Below are 15,295 nucleotides of genomic sequence, written 5' to 3'. Positions count from 1 at the left end.
TTTTCACTATGCCGATCCACTCGACTGGGAAGCTTTGCCCTGGAGAGTCGGCGCTGTCACTTTCCCTCACCTCAAAAAAGCGCCGCCATCGACGGCGTGGCATGTGAGCAAAAAATTACCCACAATTCCGCTGGGGGCCCGTCTCAGGTTTCATGCAGGAGAACAAGGGGGGTGGAATAATACGTACGTGGCAAGTACGGATTGATAGCCGTGGATACGGTCTCGTGGGCCAGTAACCCTTCGATTGCTTAGCGAGAGCATGAATTCACTACATCCCTTAAATTCTGGTCAATAAGACACTATTTTATACCTGAGCCCTTCTGAGAGGTCAAATAATTCACTCAACAAAGTAACCCAGAGCTACTCGAATTCTGCTTTGCTGCAAATGTCAGCCGAAAATAAATTGCTGTAGTGTCTGCCCGTTTTGCTCTTCTGATCCTCTTGCATCTTTTGACACGAACGTTGAATTGTGAGGCTCCATGTACTCAACTCGCTTTATAATCGACGTTATCAAGCTCTTTTCGACAGGCATCGTTCACCTTATCTAAGGTAAATACAATAATGGCCTTGTTAGGCTCATGGCTACTTGGCATGCGTGTTTGCTCAGCAATGTGAGTGCGTCGGGGCACGGCATGTGTGTGTGTGTGTGTGTGTGTGTGTATGTGTGAAATTATGCTTCCAGCGTGACTCTGCAGCGCACTAATTGAATAAAGCACCTGAAGGAGCCTGACTTTTGTCACTGCTTCTTCAAGATGAGAGTCACGATCACTTTATGGAAGCCGGCCAGAACCCATATCACATAATTAATCTGCATCGATCATCTGGTTATGCTCGAATCACTGAATGCAGCTCCCTCTTAGTGGTACAACGCGGGCTTCTCAGGCTCGCTGGACAATGAGTCGACCTGTTGAACTGGGGGGAAAAGTCAGTCTCAGGTCTCAAAAGAATCAACGGGTTCACTCTGCGGCGATGTAAAGATTGACTTCTCAGCATGTTTTTTTTTTTTTTTCTTCTTAATACGAGTGTGACGAAGAGGCCGCCTTTCCTCTCTTTATGCCTATTGTTGGCAGCTGTCATCACCCTCCAAAATACGGAGCTTGAATTAGAACTTTTCATCGGTTGTATGTCGGGTCAAGAGAGAATAACTCTCACTACGAGGTGGAAAGTTAGACCTCCAATTTAACTTGAGCATCAGACAGGTAGAATTATTCCACTGACGCTGTTTGCGTCTGAAGTCTTGGTGGTAGGGTCTTATCTTGGGGCGCCCCCATAGTAAGTTGTTTTAATTGAAGTAGCAGCGCATCATTACCATTGCTATCATTATAATAAAGCTAGCAATATGGATGATATTTCTGTCCCCAGCCACCGCTGCTCGTCACCACAGCCCCCCCCCCCTCCCCCCCCCCATCCCTCCCTCACTATACCGAGCACTCTCCCATCCCGCCACCCCATTATTACGCTGTGGCATCTATCAGATGGCAGCTTAATTAGGGCTGTATAGCACATTAAGCAAGAGGAGTAGCCACGCTCAAATATTTATAAGGTTGAGTATATTTATGATCTGTGTCATAATCCCTTATTGGAAGACCTCAACATTGCCATACTTCCCCCGACTTCCTCTTTGCCCTCCCTCCCCATACTCTCCATCATGGAATGTCAGGAAGTGGTGCAATTCGGAGCTGAGTTTCCAACAGACGTCCCTGAGCACCAGATAAGATGTTCAAGACCCAAGCACACAGTTGAACAAAGTTTTGGTTTCTGGTGTCAAACTCCACCTCTGTTGTGTCTCACCACAGCTTTGTTGTAGGTTCACGCACTTGCGCATAGCACTTTCAGACCAAGGCTTTATTTTCTTAATCCTCGCTCTTCTCAAATTAACAGTAGCTATTTTTAGTGGTTAGGGTGCAGCTTTAAGTGGTGTTGGATGGTACTTGACAAAAAACTACCCCCTCCCTATTTCCCCCTTACCATCACCATCATACCTCTGCTTAAACAAAAGGCGAGGAGTTATCGGCACCATTGAGGGCTCTCCGCTTTCTCTGCCACTCAGCCATGGCTTTTGTCCACTCCTTCTTTGAAGGAACCAGAAGTGTCATGTTTGTTTAAGACCCAAGAACTCATCCTTAAGAAGTTCTCTTCTCTATCCTTGTCCAAGCAATGGGGTAGGGGGAGGTAAGAGTGGAGGCTTAGCTCTTCATCAGTTACTTAGGTGGGCGAGTGCATCATTGTTTTGGATGTTGTTAGAGTGGCAAACAGCGAATATCATGCATGAGGGCAGTGGGCACTGCTGAATCATGATGGTGCTGTGCGGAAAAGTCCGTTTCTTACCTTGGCTTAATGCTACTCGCTTTATTTGGACTTGATCAGAATTATCCTCCACCTCAACACTTTTGATCAAATTCAGGCGGCTTGCCCACACATTTCAGCGGAGCGGAGCTTGATTAAATGCACTTGTGGTATTCACGTTGCCCTTGTGACTATAGACTCTTCTCCCTGCGCCTTGGCTCATGCAGAATGAGAAGATGCCATGCCCGTAGAAGCATCTGCAAACACAGCAGGCCTTCGGCCAGGTGGTTGGTGTTCGGTCTCATTTTTCTTGATTTTGATGTCCTTGTTTTTTCTTTACTTTCACTTGCAAACATCACCCCACCTTCAATGATCACGGAGGGCGGGCGAGAGGAATGAGTTGCACAGCTCTATCTGCTTCTGGCAGCTCCACACTCTCCAAGCGGAGCGTGAGCACATCATCAAGTATTTTATTGCGTCAGCTGAGATTAGTTGGAAACATCAGCGGGGACATGTACCCGGAAGTGTCTCCGTGCGCGGCGTTGGTTGCGTTGACCCGAGAGGGAAGCCAGAGTGTCGGCAGGAAGGTGTGACACAATAAATACAAATATACTGGCTGCAAAATTGTATTCCTGCTCCTCCTCTTGAACAAGGCTTCCGTATCCACCCGGGAGCCACCAAGGTGTCGGCTTGCACGCCGTTCCAGCCCTTCAAGCTGTCAGACACACTCCGGTGGCGCCAAATCCTCTTTTCCCTCTTCCTCTTCGGCCACAAACATATTTATCTTCTTCTCGCCGCCATCAAGGGCGAGCACCAACATCCAGGGCAGCAAGCTCTCCAGGGCCTGTCACTCGACATTTGCCTTTCAGCCATTCGGCGGACACGTTGATGCGCAGCGACATGCAAAGTGAAAGTCAACCTGGATGCTCATATGCTCACGCACACGTGCACACAGAGGACAAAAGAGCAGCTTTGGTTCCGTTTCATGTGTTGTCACTTTCTTTATCCTCCTGCAAGCCACCTTTACTCCCATTTCATCATCAGTCTTGCCGCACTCGCCGTGTGTGGAGGCCAGAGTTGCTTCATTGCGTCTGGCTGCAATGTTCCCAATTCTTAATTTTTCAGTTCAGAAAATGCCCGGGTTCTTGTCACGTGTCACGGTGGAAGTGTGAGCAGCTCGTTAGCTGTTCAAACTAGCATGTGGGCATCGTGTCCACCGCGGCAGCGTGTCCTCTAATTGTTTGAAAGAGAGCATCTTCCTGCTCTGTTTGTCGTAATGAGAGATAAGTCGCTTCACGCCGTCAAGCACCTTTCTCATATGTCGTCCACGCCAACACACACACAAATCTCTGAACAAGCACATGTCCTCCCCCACTCACACACACTCTGGAATGGGCCTCGGGCCGCCTGCTTGCACACTGCTCTTATCTCTCGTGCACAGACTCAGCACACCGCCGCCGCCGAGCCACCTGATCTCCTTTCAGGTCGGACTTCCTCTTGCCTTCTAAATTGTCGTTAATTGAGCATTGCTAATCGAATAGGACGCTGCCTTTTTAAGAGAAATTGCCACACTGGTTGGGTGTCCGACGGTGACGTTGCATTGTGGAAAACTATTGTATGCGCTATGCATAATAACATTAAGTATGGCCGATGAGCCGTGGGTGGGCCTCTCAGCGCCCGTCAGCTCACCAAATGAAGTCCTTGCAACAGCGTGTGCGCAATGCAATGTCTTCACATGCACTAAGTGTCTGTCAGCGTGTCAAAGGAGTTATTCTTGCTCAAGACGGTTTCAAAACAGATTTCAAGTTGACCTTTGTGGGACTCTTGTGGGGGCAGCATTGGGATGGGCGGGGTAGGGGGTTCGTGAAGCTGTCCTCATCTGTTGAAGCTGCCTGGCGAGGGAGCATCCCCCTTGGATGTCATGTTGCAACTGCTCTACAGTTCCATCGGTTAAAGTGTGCATCCTGTCCGGACAGAAAAAAGAGGCGGAGTTTTAGTGTTGCAACTCGAGGAATCCCAAAAGGAAGCAGCTGTGAAGGCCAGATGCCTGCTTTCATAGCATTCTGTTTCTCGCCAGCCAGGTTCCAGTGACCAAGTTTTGACTTCATAGAAAAATGTTTCTTTTCCAGTTTGTTATGATTATGTGTTATGGAGCAGGGTGGCGCAACACAAATTTGAACTTGCTGAACAACACATTCACCATAACAAAAACTGTTTCATTGGTGCACTTCTGACTGTCATGATAAAAATGCCTTGCTCAAGGGAGTAGCTAAAAGATGAATGTTCATGTGACCTAATCCTGGTCTGATTGTTGCACTTTATCAGTTGATTCCTGGGCTGACTTCAAGTCTCCATTTAATGGATCTATGACAACTCATATTCCTGTTGGAAGCCAATTTGTACCAACGGACGGGCACGAGTCACAGTATAACGTGACAGCGGGGCACATTAAATGAGCAAGACAAGTTGTTAAAGCTTGATTGGCCTCTTGCTCACACCTGGCATAGAAAGGATGAAAGGGGCATGTTGGAGCAGGTCATATAAATAAATATTCAGCTAACCCCCAAGGATCAATTATTGCCCGTTACCATGGAGACAGTAGTTATGCAACAGCGCATTACAATTTGAGCACAGCGAATGAGGGGAGAGCTTAGAGCCACGTCAAACCTCCCTCTGGATGTCCAAAGGAGTTAGTCACGTGGTCGGGGTCAAGTCAACAATGTGAGAATGTTGCTGTGAGATGCTCTGTTTGCACTACCTGGAACATAAACAGTGGCAGGTGACAACTGACATGAGGGAGGAAAGGGAAAGTGGTCCCCTCGCACGGCAACTATTTCTTGTGCAGATGAAGTTGAAAACGAAGGCCTGGTAACGCTCAACGAGTCTTTTTGGTCCAGTTGCGTGTGCGCTAATTCTACTCCCATAGTTGCTCGTCCCGGCGGGGGGCACTGTTTGTTTTATCATGGTCTTTTTCTTTAACCATGAGCTACGGAAAATTCAAACTGCTGCCATTCTGCCATGTAAGAACACTGTGGGTTTTGATTGCCGCTTTCTTATCCCTCGCTTGCCCTCTGTAATGACCCGTTTTAGGTGTTAATCACCATTGGAAACACGATTGGCTGGGATGAAAGAGACTGTATTTGGTGTTCAGAAGATGAGAAGGTCTTCTCCATGCTGGGAGGGAGGGAGGTAATTTTCCTTCATGCATGTTTTCTTATCAGGTATGTGCTTAAAGCGATCTCTACTTGCAGCATTCTGTCTTTGGGGACCAAGAGAGAAAGATGAAAAAGCGCTGGGCCCAGGTTTTCGTGCCTCACCCAGACTCCTATGTCCCTCTCTGATCGAGTGTTGGGCTCACTTCTTCCTAGTTGTCTGCCTCTAAAGCATTTTCTTGATAGATTAAATACATATAATGATCGGAAAAAGATAGGTGGAAGATTCAAGTTGAAGGGGAGCGTCACACCTTTGACATTTGATAATGCTTGTGGTTTTCTGTCCCTTCAAATTCAAAGTGTATCCAGCAGCGGAGAAATACAAATGTCTTCATAATACTTTTGCCACAAATTGCAATGCCTCACATTTTCAACCCACTAAGTAAATGCAATCATTTACCTTATCACAAAGGCTGGCTGTATGATTTCTAGGAATGTTTTAGAACGTAGTATCACTGATGAGCACTATTCACAGCTTGTATAGTCCCCTAATCAGAGTGACAAGGACAATGCTTCATAAACAAAAATCAACCAAATAAGAAAAATTAAAACTGAGGAAACATTTTAGTTAATCGGCGCTTCTGACATCCATTGAATTATGCCATTTCAACAAAAAGGTGCTGCATTTGCCAATTGTATTTTGACAAGTGCATGCATGAAATAAATTCATGTGGATCCGGATGATTTTTTTTTTTTTTTTAAAGTACCTGCTTTTTTTTCATTTGCAATCTGATTCCGAACAACCTGATGAAATAAGATGGGGTAAATGAAGAATTAAAAAATAAATAACAATAATAAAGAAATAAAAGTTTGGGTTCTTTTTACCTAGCTTCTGCTAATTTTTGTACTGGGTTTGCAACATCTTGTTTCTCTGTCCTAACTGACTTAAAATAGTATTTGTAGAGTTTTTCTAGCACAATATTCATGGTGACTTTTTTTAATGGATAAACGTACAAATACACTAAGTCACGAAAAAAAAATGTATGTTAATCATGCAAGCAAAACTGAGTATATTGAAAATATACCATATATATGTATCCATAAAACTAATCAAAGTGGCAAAGTTGTTTTGAAAGTAGAACTGAAAAACATTGTGGAAAAAAAAAGAAAATTGGCAAACAAGAGGAAAGCAATAGTTGCTGCCCTGTTTCCTCCAAAGGAATTCCAGCAAGATCAGTGACATGTTTAAATTGTGAAATGCTGCAGTCATGCGCCACAGGACGTCCAGCAGTTAAGTGAGAATCCGCAATGTCAGAAATTCATCTTTTGCTGGCAACTGGATCCTTCTAAAGACCTCCACTTTTCTTGTTCCTCTTTCAATTTAGACCAGAAGGTGTGATTAGTTTAATAATGAAAGATCAGGCCATTATTGTTACGTAATCACAGCTGTTAAAGAACAGGTAAAGACGGTTGCAAAATGGATTTTCGCTTGCTCTAATAATAATAGTCTACTGAAGACAAACGATGGGGGAAATAACATTTTAGTGTTCGGAGATATGTGTGGGGGCATTGAAAACCTAGGCATGCTCTTAATGGCATTCTCTTTCATTACTGAATTGTTTCTCTTCTGGAATTACGTATGCTCACCATCCTCTCCTTCAGGGTTTGGAAAAGCATGCTTCCATGTGCCAGGGCATCCCAAAGATGCTCGCTCTGCATGTGGCGACGGAACTGGTGCGGCCCTTTTTGTTTCCGCGAGCACATCCTTTAACTTGGCAGGTAAATGGTTCATTAGGGCCGAGGTACAAGGGACCGAAGAACAAATAGGTCTAAGTATTTGTTCAGGGGTGTAATCTACACGTCAATTAGCCTGCCAAGCTAATTAGTGCCTCACCGTCACCCGAGTACCTGAGCGCCGCTTTCAAGCCGCTGATCAAAAAAAGCAGTATTGACAGGAAAACGGGGAGGCTGAACCATGGGGTAGCTGTGTTTATGAGAGAGAGAGAGAGAGAGAGAGAGAGAGAGAGAGAGAGAGAGAGAGAGAGAGAGAGAGAGAAGAGAGAGAGAGAGAGAGAGTGTTTGTTTTTTAGCACATAACACCAGTGCAGCTGCTCAATTATGTAAGCGCTCATCTGAGCAAGCAGGGAGTTTCTCAGACTGTGACACCAGACTGGCACATATGATAACAATGAGTCCATGTGCACAAAGGGCACCTCGCAAAGTGTTAAACATCTAATGTGGCAACTGTTCTTGCAGTTTGAGCCCATCGTAGGAAAGTGAGACGTTCAGGTCTGACGTGATCAAACGAGAGTGCATGTTAGGGGTCACAACCTTAAACATGCTGGCTGTCTTATTAAGCTGACTCAAAGAGCCCCAGGTGTCCCACCTCCTCCGTCACACCACAGTGTCATTAAAAGTGTACTTTTCGCCCTCCTGCAGCCACAAAAGAAAGACAGGTGATGACTGGGGAAAAGGGAAAGAAAAAGCTCCGTTAGTTTCCTCCCACTCATACACGGTAGGCTCTGGGGCCCGGCCCTTGTCGGTGCTTTTTCATGCCGTTAACCGAGATGGCGAGAGAGGTTAAGTCGTGTCACATTGCCGTCGGCCTGCACCTGGCGCACCTTGCCGCGAGCAAGCACAGACAGTAGGGTTATTAAAGCGGTAAATTTCAACAAAAATCAATCTAGTTTGCATTGTTTAAAGAGAAAAATCCCCTCCAGTGCAGATGATGTGTACATGGAGATGCATGTTAGCCAGAAACAAACGTGTCATCATTTAGCAGTTTTTGCGGTTAGCGTTGCGCTATTGCTAAACATTCATGCCTAGTTGCCGGACAGCTAATTTGAAGGTTGGTTAAGAGGGTTCATACCACCAAATGAGTGTGTGCGTGCGTGTGCATGTGTGTATGTGTGAGTAACAGATGTGATCTTACACTCTCATTACCATGTGAATGAGGCCCTGGGCTGCCCGTTTGGCTCAGTCAATCTAGAGAGGAAACAGAAGATTCCCCCTACCCTCATGTATCCCCTAACCTGGAACTTAGCTCCACACCACAACTGGTTGATTCTGTCTATTATCTTTAGGCCATCTGAGTTCACTGCTTGACTTTCTGTCCTCAGCAAAACACAAATACGAAGTAAAAGTACATACAGTACATGTGTGCATGTATTTACTTTTACTGTTAATGAGCGGCCCATGTTTTTTTTTTTTTTTCACGTCACTGTGGTCCATAAAAAAAATGCGTTCGTTCACCTCAAAACAACAGGTTGTGCGGACAGGAACGCCGGTTTTGTTTTATCATTTAGGTTTTATTTATTCAGAGATAAGGGGTGGCCTTGTGGCATCAGACAGGAATGCAGGAAAGCCTTGGTCAGATCAAACCAGAGCAACGCTTTTAGTGCCTGAGGAAAAAAGGTGAAGGATGGTTGCACATAGTCTTTGCTCACAGCAAGAATCCATCCGGTAAACGGGCATGGTTCGTGCTTTATTCAAAACTCAAATGAGCTCTTGATCTATGACTTCTATAGAAAAAAAGGGAAGCTTGCAGCGCGCATTTGCAGGATTTTGGCTTCATCCAAAAATGAATTAAAGGCCTACATTAATTCTTCCAAAATGGATACGTCATATTTGTGAACAATTTCATTTGTTTGTGTCTTATTTTGTGTGCTACAGCTGAAGCATCAAATGTTGTTGTGAGCCTGTAATTACTGCCCAGGTTCTGCTCATTGAAAAAAAAAAAAAATACAGTAATCTGTCCTGGCAGTGCAATATGTTACCACAGCTTTGTAATTAATTTTACAGGGAGCCTAATATATTTACAATATCAGATTGCTGCTGCACTGTATACAGTTTTATTAAAGCCTCTAATCAATTCTGGCAAAAATTAATTTCACAATGATCGCTTGTGTTTGAATTTGCATATACTTGCATTCTATTTATATTTGTAGATTATTTTCTTTAGAAAGCAGGCAGTGGGGAGGTTCGATTTTGTTGACATTTTATATTTGTTTAGAATAAAAACAAACCGCCAACCACAAATGGGATATCCCCAGCAAGCCCGTAACCCTTGTGAGCACAAGTGGTTAAGAAAATAGACGGATGGATGGATTCATCTGTATAATGTGTATGTATGTATGTATAATCCCTTGATCACATTTATTCACATACAGGTCAGAAAAACAATTTCCGTTTTTTCAGTTTAAAGAGTTAAAATGAATATGAGAAATAGCTCAAATGTTTATGCTGTGCGTATTGTATGCCACTGTAAACTACAAACTTGATGATTCACAAATTATTGAACGAAGACTTGTCTGACAGTTGGAATCGATAAAGAGCATTTATATCTATGGAAACCATTTCATTTATTTATTAAGTGTAACTAGCATGATTGATGGGAGTATATTTGGTTTCTTTATAAAAATGGAGCTATATCAAATTGCTATGTTCATTTTTATAGTATTTTTTAGACAGTTTGACGCAGACTGTTGCGCAAATATTCATTGCCGTTAATTCCTAGAAAGACCTTCCAAAAAGCTATTATCTTTAATATCTCTGGCTAGGAGCTCCATGGGATTCTTCGTTTTCTTCATGTTTGTTGGTTCCCTCCTGAAAAATACACAAAGTGACACAAATAGACACACACACGCAGACACACACGCGCACAGAGATGTCCACTGCCAATCGCACAATGGCACATCATAGTAATCGGCGCACAGATAAGCATGATTCACAAACACACGGTTGAAGCTGATGTGTTATCAGGTTGACTCAAAGTGCTGCAAGGCTATACTAGCTCTCCTGAGGTGCACACAAGTGTCCTCACACACAGGCGCAAAACCAGAGGCGCACTCTCACACACACACACACACACACACACACACACACACATGCTCGTGCCGCCATGCCGGGTGTTTGGTGTGTCTTTGAGAACACTTGGACCTCAAGGAAGGAGACGCATGTCCATTGCCACGCAACGGTTTGATTGCACTTTCAAACTAATGCACATTGTTCACTGCAAAAGCCATGATATCAACCAATGCACGTTTCTCTTTCTCTGTCACCAATGCATATGTTGTAAAGGCTCATGGAGTAAAAGAGGCTTTTATTGTGGCGAGAAAAAAGGCACATGCTTCCCTTTATGTGAATCTGCCTTTTCCAGCTTTTTGTTTTCTTGCTGTGTGTACATTTGGTTAGTTACAGTAATTATGGGCCAATAAGACGGCTAGGCGAAGGTAGACGGGGGCTGTTTTTTCTTGGCCTCCCTAACGAACATCTGCTGAGAGATTTGCATATTAATTAACCCACATTAACTCTAATTATTCTGGGAAATTATCAAATAAATTAAATTTTCTAATTTGAACCCCCTCGTGTTGTTGCTTGATGCATGTAATAGTACAGCCAGGAGGTGAAGTGGATCTTACCTGAGCAGGGACAATCCACCCCCCACCCCCCACCCCACCCCCGCCCCCACGTCACCAGCTTACCCCTTTTCCTCCTCCTCTCTGCAGGCCTCGGGGTCCTGAGGGCAGCCAAGGAAGCTTTTGTGTCTCCTTTTTTTATTATTTTCCTTGTGTGACCAGGAGGACCAGGAGGTGGGGCTGGAAATGGTTTAGCGGACATTTGTTTGAGGCGGGAACATCCATGAATTGGGGGGAGGAAAGGGGTTCATATGTGGTGTCTGGGTTGGGGAGAGGGGTCTTAGTAGGCGTGCGGTGTTGTGGTGGTTTGGGGGGTTCAGTGCAGAGGGGGGTTGATTGTACTTATGGAAGGTGGGTCACAGATGGTTGGTCGATGCAAAGGTGGTGCCAGTGAGCTGTTTCGTCAATCTCAGGCCTCATTTCAACGTCCAATGTTGCCACTTTAAAGACCACTCTGAACTTGCAGAAAGTTTTCTGTTGTTAATCTGATATTGCCATTGGATGGGCTCGGACATGTCACAAACACATGCTGAAAATTGTTTCTAGTATTATCTCAAAGTTGTGTAAAGTTCCAAAATTGAATTGACTTCACTTTTCAGGGATTCTGCTCCCCCATTTCTGTTGCGCTCTCACACTCACACACACACACACACACACACACACACACACACACTGATGAGACGCACGCAGACACACGCACACACTCCCAGGTTGTATTTACACTCCGCTGAGTTTTCACCATTCATTGCACGCCACCGCCCCACCTCCCTTTACTTTCGCTGTCTCCTTTCAGGGTCTTTGTTTGCCCACGACCTCCCTCCTTTCACCGACTTGGCCCCCTTGTGGCCCTCTTGCTCTGGCGTGCCCTCATTCCCAGACCAGACAACACCAAACATCCAAACAGTCACTTTTGTCGGCGGCTCGACAAATAATTATTCACTAAACAGTAATATGAGAAGGTTTGACGGATTGTTTCTTTATCTGGCATTTCCCTCGTGCCAGGTTGCAGTCTCTACTTCAAAATAAACGTTACTGTCCTTGCTTTGTACCGTAGCAGAGTGAGAAGTAGCCAAGGAGCTGTGGCAGACAAAAAGTCATAACAAAAATCCACTTCTGCCAAATGTAGCCACGAGGCAGCAACCCTGTCTCCACCTTTGTGCCCTCCCCCACGCACCAGGACTGACTAATGCCATGCTACACCCGCCCCCCACATCTCGCTCTTAGCCATCCAGGTGATTCGCTTGGCTCACATTCATGAGACAGCCAGCGAGCGTGAGCAGTTACAGTCCAATAGGGAGAATGTCCAGGCTCATTATCGGCGTAGGAGGCCAAGTGTGTCACCCGAAGCTAAGCCTCGACACTCGGCTAAAGAGTCAGCCGGGGTTAGCATTACAGCGTGGGTGTTAGTCATTCCACCTCGCGGCCATCACCTCTTACCACCGCCCCATGAGAAGGAAGAGAGCGCGCTCTCTCTCCCGCTCTCTCTCTCGCTCTCTCTCTCTCTCTTTCTGCCACTGTCTCTCTCTCTCTCTCTCTATCTTTCTCTCTCTCTCTCTCTCGCCGGCTGGCTCCAGAGCAGGAAATGCAGTCTCCTTGCGGCGCTTAACAGCACCTTGGGATGCTTAAATGAATGTGATTATCAGTGTTAGCGCTGCAGAGTGCAGGTGCAGCACCTCTGAACTTAGCGCCGCGGAGGAAAGTGCTCACCTGATGATGAAGCTCGCCGAACTTTGGCTTTCAAAAAAAGTTTGTTTTTTTTCCGACAATTTATCTGGTGTCCACACATCATTTTCCTCTTTTGGTCAAATAAAATGCATTCACGTGTTGCTGTCTGTAGATTTCTGCCAGTGACAACTCATAGAAGACAGCATGACTATTGTGGAGTGTGCACACAAAGTCATTACACTGCGATGCTGCCATTTGACTAGTTGTGCTATGTGTTCACACAAACCCATAGTCCCATTGTTCAGAATTCGCTCCTTGGTATTTTTTTTGCCTTTATTTCTTTCCCTTTATATTTCTTTCTTAAAGAAATGAGAAAAATGAAAGAAACTGTCACTTGCCCTCCATCTCACCACCTTAATCAATAGAGTAGCACCACTCCATTTACAAGAGAGCCACTAATGGCGGATTTGTGAAAGCCGGGTGTCAGATATACCAATCTTTAAGACAACAGTTACATGTCACCTAAATAAACGGCACAGCCATGCAGGTAACACTTTATGCAGCACACATAGTGTTTTGACACCAAGGTAAGAGGAGCGAGCAGAGAAGTAAACATCATTGTCTTCCTTGTTCGCCTGCGCCACAAAAGGATGATGAGGAGGGTGACAAAATGACGGCCTGCGAAATGTTCGTAGGTTAGAATTACTTTGTTGCAGAGCACAATGGCAGTGGATGAGGGACTCGTCAGCAGTGGCACCTTAACAAAGGCGTCTTTCTGCACGTTAGCGGCGCATGTCGCGCTTTGACAAGCTCCCTTGATGCCAACCGACAGCTGACGCTCGGGGAAGATGGCATTGGCTGTAGTTTCACAAGACAGTTGGCCGCCCCCATGTAGCAGGAGACACAAAGTGGTGACAAAAATAAATGAAAGCACCACTTTTCTTCTCCACTGTGAAAGTTTGTTGTGCGGAAGGTGGGCGGTGACCCACCTTCCTCACGTGGGAGTAGAAGTCAGTTGCGCAACAAAGAGATGCTCCCTCATTCCTTTTTTGTTGCACACAATAGCCTCTTCAGAACCTTTATAACCTATCCGGCCTTGGATAATTTCATTCAGAGGCTGTCAATGCATCCGCATTTGTAGATGAATTCTACATTGGCAAGCTGATCGAGTCTTTCGGTACTATCGTTCCAGCCGACCACTCTACTGGAAATGTTGGTGAAGAATTCAATCTGAAACCACTGACTTCCTTTAAGAATGGCTGTTGTTTTGGAGCAGCGTGCAGCAAAGGCTCAATATCAATTATGCCAAGGTAGATTTGGACCACCCAGGAGAAGCCTGACCGGCCAAAACCAGCCCGCCCCACAACCCCCGGCTCCAATCCCCCTCAATTCACCCCTTCTCCCTCCCTAGCAGGTCACTATTGCCCTTTTTGTCATCACAAGCAGCATTACTAAGTCTGAACTTGCCTAAACCCTTGTGATCACACCTCTTGAAAGGGTTTTGTTTCCTCCACCGATTGGTATTCGAAGCAGGTCACCGCAATCCCAGACGCCTGCACCCCGACCCCGCCTCAAAGCCCCGTTTTCATTTTAATTTGCACCTGTTGTGCAGTTGTTCGATGTAGGCAAGTGTGGACCAGTCAGTTATATGCGCCTGGAGGGGGCTGTGGGAGGTTTAGCCTTTCATATGTAGAACGTGAACACAAGTGTCATGCACAGACTTAACCGTGGGAAGAGGCAGCCACATATAGATTTATTAAAGCCCTAAAATGTGAGAGAAACACAACTATATGGTGCCTTTTTATGACTGGATCCAACCCCTCAACACCCCCCCCCCCCGTATGTGGTAAGACACCCCAGCTTGTCCACCTTTACCATAACCTGCTGGTGGTGGTGACTAATTCACTTGGATGACAATTTTGGGTGGGTTCACAGCTCTGTCAGAAGGGCTTCCCTTGTAGGATGCATTGCTGGTTATTGGTGTGAAATAAAAATGTGAAGAAACTAACAACATTTCTGGGAAACTAACAGAATGAAACTGACCAGGACAAACTGCTTCAGAGATAATCAACTGCATTTGAAGGCATCGAAGGCCAAATCAGATTTTTCAAAACTTTAAAAGGCTCTGCAAAGTTAATGTAGCGTAATTTTCATTACTTTGAACCTAAGCGTATTGTGTTGGTTTTAAAGAAAACAAATCAAAGAAAAAACAGCAGTCTTGGTTTCCATACATTTTTGTCAATTATTGCTTTTGTTATGCCAGAGACCATTGTTTTGCAGGGGTCCCAACAATTTAGCTGTGTATGTCCGTGTTTGTGTTTTTGAAGCGGCAGACTTGTGTGCGCACACAAACCCTTGAGGCCTGTCGCCTCACCGTTTTTACATGTTAGGGAACATTTGTATTTATTTTCACGCTTGGCTGCATTCAATGAGTAATCAGGTCGACCATAGTTGATGCGACTCGGTTGCGCTCCTTGTGCTATGTTAAGCATCTGAAATGCGACAGCGACGCTGAGGCGCAGAGCCACCGCAAAAGGTGCAGCATGCTGGCATGTGAGGCATGTGAGCGGGACTAGAAATTAGCGGCTATTTTGGCCCACATCACACTGGCAGCTGTCTGCCCGTCGCTGCGGTTCAGTCGCAGATTCCAGTGCTGTAATTGGGGCGTAACCCATGCTTTGGGCCAAACGGCCATGCGGGACCTGTCCAGCTTCCAAAAAATGTGGAAATCCTTGTCGAATGTGCAACAGTGACCAAGGAAGGAGGAACCCCTCC

The 15,295-nt window shown here is 45.4% G+C and overlaps 1 protein-coding gene across 2 annotated transcripts in view; it reads left to right on the top strand.

Moving 5' to 3' along the window:
• zeb2b (zinc finger E-box binding homeobox 2b) overlaps nt 1-15,295 on the top strand; it is a 55,734-nt gene that overhangs the window by 22,996 nt on the left and 17,443 nt on the right. The window lies entirely within an intron of this gene.

The sequence above is a fragment of the Hippichthys cyanospilos genome, chromosome 2, assembly GCF_059441005.1.
Source record: "Hippichthys cyanospilos isolate Australia breed blue-spotted pipefish chromosome 2, RoL_Hcya_1.0, whole genome shotgun sequence".
In the NCBI taxonomy this organism is placed as follows: domain Eukaryota; kingdom Metazoa; phylum Chordata; class Actinopteri; order Syngnathiformes; family Syngnathidae; genus Hippichthys; species Hippichthys cyanospilos.
This window is presented reverse-complemented; position numbering and strand designations above follow the sequence as displayed.